The following is a 6,488-nucleotide window of genomic DNA, read 5'->3' as shown; positions in this document are numbered from 1 at the left end:
CATCCCCGGGAGAGCCACAAACCCTGTCCTTGAGAGGGTTACCCTGAGACAGGAAAGGCCTGGGAAGGAGTGGCAGGTCAGCCCTCGTCATCTTCCGGATTTAGCCTCAAGTTTACTGAAAACTTGCTCACTGCACACGTGACTCACACACCAAGAAGCTGGCAGGGGAATGTAAATTGATACAGCCACTATGGAGAACAGTATGGAGGTTCCTTAAAAAACTAAAAATAAAACTATCATATGACCCAGCAATCCCACTACTGGGCATATACCCTGAGAAAACCATAATTCAAAAAGAGTCATGTACCACAGTGCTCACTGCAGCTCTATTTACAACAGCCAGGACATGGAAGCAACCTAAGTGTCCATCGACAGATGAATGGATAAAGAAGATGTGGCACATATACACAGTGGAATATTACTCAGCCATAAAGAGGAACGAAATGGGGTCATTTGTAGAAACGTGGATGGACCTAGAGACTGTCATACAGAGTGAAGTAAGTCAGAAAGAGAAAAACAAATATTGTATATTAATGCATATATGTGGAATCTAAAAAATAAATGGTTCTGATGAACCTAGTGGCAGGACAGGAATAAAGATGCAGACGTAGAGAATGGACTTGAGGACACGGGGAGGGGGAAGGGTAAGCTGGGACGAAGTGAGAGAGTGGCATGGTCATATATACACTATCAAATGTAAAACAGATAGCTAGTGGGAAGCAGCCGCATAGCACAGGGAGATCAGCTCGGTGCTTTGTGACCACCTAGAGGGGTGGGATAGGGAGGGTGGGAGAGAGATACAAGAGGGAGGAGATATGGGGATATATGTATATGTATAGCTGATTCACTTTGTTATAAAGCAGAAACTAACACACCATTGTAAAGCAATTATACTCCAATAAAGATGTTAAAAAAAACAAAAGAAGCTGGCAGGAGCTGGAAGCCCAAGTGGAAGGGCACCAGTCGCATCCTGGCTTCTTTTAGAGCAATGCTTATTGTTAACACTCCATTTAACAGTGACAAACCAGGCAGGACTGCAGCACAAAAGAGGTCAGCCAGGACTGTCCCGGACAAACCAGAGCGTGTGGTCGCCTCACTTACGGGGCGCGTTATCCTCGGGCTCTAGGGGATGCTCCAACCTCAGCCGGAGTTAGGGGTGGTGTGTGCATCCAGGCCTTGCACGAGCGTGCGGTACACGTGGGAACAGCAGACTTGGGGTCCTCCACGAGTTACCGCAAGAGGCTGCTCACTCCTGCGTCCTCAGGGCAGTGAGAGGGAGGGTTTTCCCAGTAGGACCACCCATTCTGTGGGCCTTGATGTAGCAATCCCGGCTCTAGCTCCCGAGGTCTCCACTCCCGTCCCCGAGGAGGCCTTGGAATCCGCTCATCGCGGTGACTTTCCTCCTCATCTCGGGCCCCTTGTGACCTCTCTGTTCTCCCCTCCTTCACTAATGTAACTCAGCTACACATGAAGTAGTTATTTGACAAGTACTGTAGCCAGGACGTTTGCGTGTTTGAGAACGAGCTGGAGGAGGGCGGCTTCCTAAGCCTGCTCGGGCCCCGCGCCTGAAAGCCAGCATTTCCAAAGGCGCTTAGTCTGCCCTTGGGTTGGAAGGGCCTTAGGGTTCTGCAGGGTGTCCTTCTCTCAGATGCCCAGGCCCCAGCCTCCTCTGCTTGGCCTTGAGCAGATGACACCAAGTGACTGTGGCAGCCAGCCGGGTATGGGGGGCGTTTGTCTCTCTTGCTAAGTGGGGCAATCTTCTCGAGGGCAGAGGCTTCCAGCACAGGGCCGGGCCGAGCCCCTGGAGGGTTCCACGGGGAAGGGCAGGGTGGGAGGGTCTCCCTCTTCCATCACAGGTAGAGCCTGCAACTCTGCTCTAGGCCCTGGCAGGAGGGAGGGAGCTTTACACCTGAGAAGTTTGATGAGCTTCCCAACACCCCTGTGGACAGAGGAGGGAGGCTCAGGGTTTTCTTAAATTTTTAATTCATTCACTCTCCCTCCCTCCGTCCCTCCTTCCTTCCTTCCTTCCTTTCTTTCTTTCTTTTCTTTCTTTTCTTTCTTTCTTTCTTTCTTTTCTTTCTTTCTTTCTTTCTTTCTTTCTTTCTTTCTTTCTTTCTTTCTTTCTTTCTTTCTTTCTTTCTTTCTTTCTTTTCTTTCTTTCTTTCTTTCTTTCTTTCTTTTCTTTCTTTCTTTCTTTCTTTCTTCTTTCTTTCTTTCTTTCTTTCTTTCTTTCTTTCTTTCTTTCTTTCTTTCTTTCTTTCTTTCTTTCTTTCTTTCTTTCTTTTCTTTCTTTCTTTCTTTCTTTTCTTTCTTTTCTTTCTTTCTTTCTTTCTTTCTTTCTTTCTTTCTTTCTTTCTTTCTTTCTTTCTTTCTTTCTTTCTTTCTTTCTTTCTTTCTTTCTTTCTTTCTTTCTTTCTTTCTTTCTTTCTTTCTTTTCTTTCTTTCTTTCTTTCTTTTCTTTCTTTCTTTCTTTCTTTCTTTCTTTCTTTCTTTCTTTTCTTTCTTTCTTTCTTTCTTTCTTTCTTTCTTTCTTTCTTTCTTTCTTTCTTTCTTTCTTTCTTTCTTTCTTTCTTTCTTTCTTTCTTTCTTTCTTTCTTTCTTTCTTTCTTTCTTTCTTTCTTTCTTTCTTTCTTTCTTTCTTTTCTTTCTTTCTTTCTTTCTTTTCTTTCTTTCTTTCTTTCTTTCTTTCTTTCTTTCTTTCTTTCTTTCTTTTCTTTCTTTCTTTCTTTCTTTCTTTTCTTTCTTTTCTTTCTTTCTTTCTTTCTTTCTTTCTTTCTTTCTTTCTTTCTTTCTTTCTTTTCTTTCTTTCTTTCTTTCTTTCTTTCTTTCTTTCTTTCTTTCTTTCTTTCTTTCTTTCTTTCTTTCTTTCTTTCTTTCTTTCTTTCTTTCTTTCTTTCTTTTCTTTCTTTCTTTCTTTCTTTCTTTCTTTCTTTCTTTCTTTCTTTCTTTCTTTCTTTCTTTCTTTCTTTCTTTCTTTCTTTCTTTCTTTCTTTCTTTCTTTCTTTCTTTCTTTCTTTCTTTCTTTCTTTCTTTCTTTCTTTTCTTTCTTTCTTTCTTTCTTTCTTTTCTTTCTTTTCTTTCTTTCTTTCTTTCTTTCTTTTCTTTCTTTCTTTCTTTCTTCTTTCTTTCTTTCTTTCTTTCTTTCTTCCTTTCTTTCTTTCTTTCTTTCTTTCTTTCTTTCTTTCTTTCTTTCTTTCTTTCTTTCTTTCTTTCTTTCTTTCTTTCTTTCTTTCTTTCTTTCTTTCTTTCTTTCTTTCTTTCTTTCTTTCTTTCTTTCTTTCTTTCTTTCTTTCTTCTTTCTTTCTTTCTTTCTTTCTTTTCTTTCTTTCTTTCTTTCTTTCTTTCTTTCTTCTTTCTTTCTTTCTTTCTTTCTTTCTTTCTTTCTTTCTTTCCTTTCTTTCTTTCTTTCTTTCTTCCTTTCTTTCTTTCTTTCTTTCTTTCTTTCTTTCTTTCCTTTCTTTCTTTCTTTCTTTCTTTCTTTCTTTCTTTCTTTCTTTCTTTCTTTCTTTCTTTCTTTCTTTCTTTCTTTCTTTCTTTCTTTCTTTCTTTCTTTCTTTCTTTCTTTCTTTCTTTCTTTCTTCTTTCTTTCTTTCTTTCTTTCTTTCTTTCTTTCTTTCTTTCTTTCTTTCTTTCTTTCTTTCTTTCTTTCTTTCTTTCTTTCTTTCTTTCTTTCTTTCTTTCTTTCTTTCTTTTCTTTCTTTCTTTCTTTCTTTCTTTCTTTCTTTCTTTCTTTTCTTTCTTTCTTTCTTTCTTTCTTTCTTTCTTTCTTTCTTTCTTTCTTTCTTTTCTTTCTTTCTTTCTTTCTTTCTTTCTTTCTTTCTTTCTTTCTTTCTTTTCTTTCTTTCTTTCTTTCTTTCTTTCTTTCTTTCTTTCTTTCTTTTCTTTCTTTCTTTCTTTCTTTTCTTTCTTTCTTTCTTTCTTTCTTTCTTTCTTTCTTTCTTTCTTCTTTCTTTCTTTCTTTCTTTCTTTCTTTCTTTCTTTCTTTCTTTCTTTCTTTCTTTTCTTTCTTTCTTTCTTTCTTTCTTTCTTTCTTTCTTTCTTTCTTTCTTTCTTTCTTTCTTTCTTTCTTTTCTTTCTTTCTTTCTTTCTTTCTTTCTTTCTTTCTTTCTTTCTTTCTTTTCTTTCTTTCTTTCTTTCTTTCTTTCTTTCTTTCTTTCTTTCTTTCTTTTCTTTCTTTCTTTCTTTCTTTCTTTCTTTCTTTCTTTCTTTCTTTCTTTCTTTCTTTCTTTCTTTCTTTTCTTTCTTTCTTTCTTTCTTTCTTTTCTTTCTTTCTTTCTTTCTTTCTTTCTTTCTTTCTTTCTTTTCTTTCTTTCTTTCTTTCTTTCTTTCTTTCTTTCTTTCTTTCTTTCTTTCTTTCTTTCTTTCTTTCTTTCTTTCTTTCTTTCTTTCTTTCTTTCTTTCTTTCTTTCTTTCTTTCTTTCTTTCTTTCTTTCTTTCTTTCTTTCTTTCTTTCTTTCTTTCTTTCTTTCTTTCTTTCTTTCTTTCTTTCTTTCTTTCTTTCTTTCTTTCTTTCTTTCTTTCTTTCTTTCTTTCTTTCTTTCTTTCTTTCTTTCTTTCTTTCTTTTCTTTCTTTCTTTCTTTCTTTCTTTCTTTCTTTCTTTCTTTCTTTCTTTCTTTCTTTCTTTCTTTCTTTCTTTCTTTCTTTCTTTCTTTCTTTCTTTCTTTCTTTCTTTCTTTCTTTCTTTCTTTCTTTCTTTCTTTCTTTCTTTCTTTCTTTCTTTCTTTCTTTCTTTCTTTCTTTCTTTCTTTCTTTCTTTCTTTCTTTCTTTCTTTCTTTCTTTCTTTCTTTCTTTCTTTCTTTCTTTCTTTCTTTCTTTCCTTTCTTTCTTTCTTTCTTTCTTTCTTTCTTTCTTTCTTTCTTTCTTTCTTTCTTTCTTTCCTTCCTTTCTTTCTTTCTTTCTTTCTTTCTTTCTTTCTTTCTTTCTTTCTTTCTTTCTTTTCTTTCTTTTCTTTCTTTCTTTCTTTCTTTCTTTCTTTCTTTCTTTCTTTCTTTCTTTTCTTTCTTTTCTTTCTTTCTTTCTTTCTTTCTTTCTTTCTTTCTTTCTTTCTTTCTTTCTTTCTTTCTTTCTTTCTTTCTTTCTTTCCTTTCTTTCTTTCTTTCTTTCTTTCCTTTCTTTCTTTCTTTCTTTCTTTCTTTCTTTCTTTCTTTCCTTTCTTTCTTTCTTTCTTTCTTTCCTTTCTTTCTTTCTTTCTTTCTTTCTTTCTTTCTTTCTTTCTTTCTTTCTTTCCTTTCTTCTTTCTTTCCTTTCTTTCTTTCTTTCTTTCTTTCTTTCTTTCTTTCTTTCTTTCTTTCTTTCTTTCTTTCTTTCTTTCTTTCTTTCTTTCTTTCTTTCTTTCTTTCTTTCTTTCTTTCTTTCTTTCTTTCCTTCCTTTCTTTCTTTCTTTCTTTCTTTCTTTCTTTCTTTCCTTTCTTTCTTTCTTTCTTTCCTTCCTTTCTTTCTTTCTTTCTTTCTTTCCTTTCTTTCTTTCTTTCTTTTCTTTCTTTTCTTTCTTTCTTTCTTTCTTTCTTTCTTTCTTTCTTTCTTTCTTTCTTTCTTTCTTTCTTTTCTTTCTTTCTTTCTTTTCTTTCTTTCTTTCTTTCTTTCTTTCTTTCTTTCTTTCCTTCCTTTCTTTCTTTCTTTCTTTCTTTCTTTCTTTCTTTCCTTTCTTTCTTTCTTTCTTTCCTTCCTTTCTTTCTTTCTTTCTTTCTTTCCTTTCTTTCTTTCTTTCTTTTCTTTCTTTTCTTTCTTTCTTTCTTTCTTTCTTTCTTTCCTTTCTTTCTTTCTTTCTTTTCTTTCTTTCTTTCTTTCTTTCTTTCTTTCTTTCCTTTCTTTCTTTCTTTCTTTCTTTCCTTTCTTTCTTTCTTTCTTTCTTTCTTTCTTTCTTTCTTTCTTTCTTTCTTTCTTTCTTTCTTTCTTTCTTTCTTTCTCTCTTTCTCTTTCTCTCTTTCTTTCCTTCCCCAAACACTTTGTAACCTCTGCACATACTTCATGGCTGAAACCCTCACTCCAACCCCACCCAACCCTCCCAGGGGGCGGGGCAGTGCTGCCCCTAAGGGTGAAGGCAGGGTCCGGGGTGCAAGCAGCGTGGACATGAGGCCGCAGGAGCCCCCTTCCTCCTCTCAGCCCCCGCAGCGCCCACCCCACCGCTGGCAGCTTGGCTGGTCCTAGGAGGAGGATCCCGGCCAGGCCAGTGATCCACCATGGGGTGGCGACCCGGGGCTCCCATGGCAGGAGTCCTCCCGGGGAAGGTCCAGGTCCAGTGGGGAGGACAGCGCCCCTGGTCCACTGCCCACACAGCTCACTCTCCTAATGGACTGAGTCTGAAAATGCCCAGAGCCTCAGGGTTCTCTCTGGGCACCGGCAGGGCAAGGCTGGGATACGGATGTGGACGAGGCTGTGGATGGGATGGTTGAGCCTCCCGCAACCTGGGACAAAGACAGGGCAGGAGGGAGCTGTCAACCCCTTTGCGTGTCAGTGACCCAGCCCAGTGTCAGCCAGGACTTCCAG

The sequence above is a fragment of the Phocoena sinus genome, chromosome 6 (genome assembly GCF_008692025.1).
Source record: "Phocoena sinus isolate mPhoSin1 chromosome 6, mPhoSin1.pri, whole genome shotgun sequence".
In the NCBI taxonomy this organism is placed as follows: Eukaryota; Metazoa; Chordata; class Mammalia; order Artiodactyla; family Phocoenidae; genus Phocoena; species Phocoena sinus.
This window is presented reverse-complemented; position numbering follows the sequence as displayed.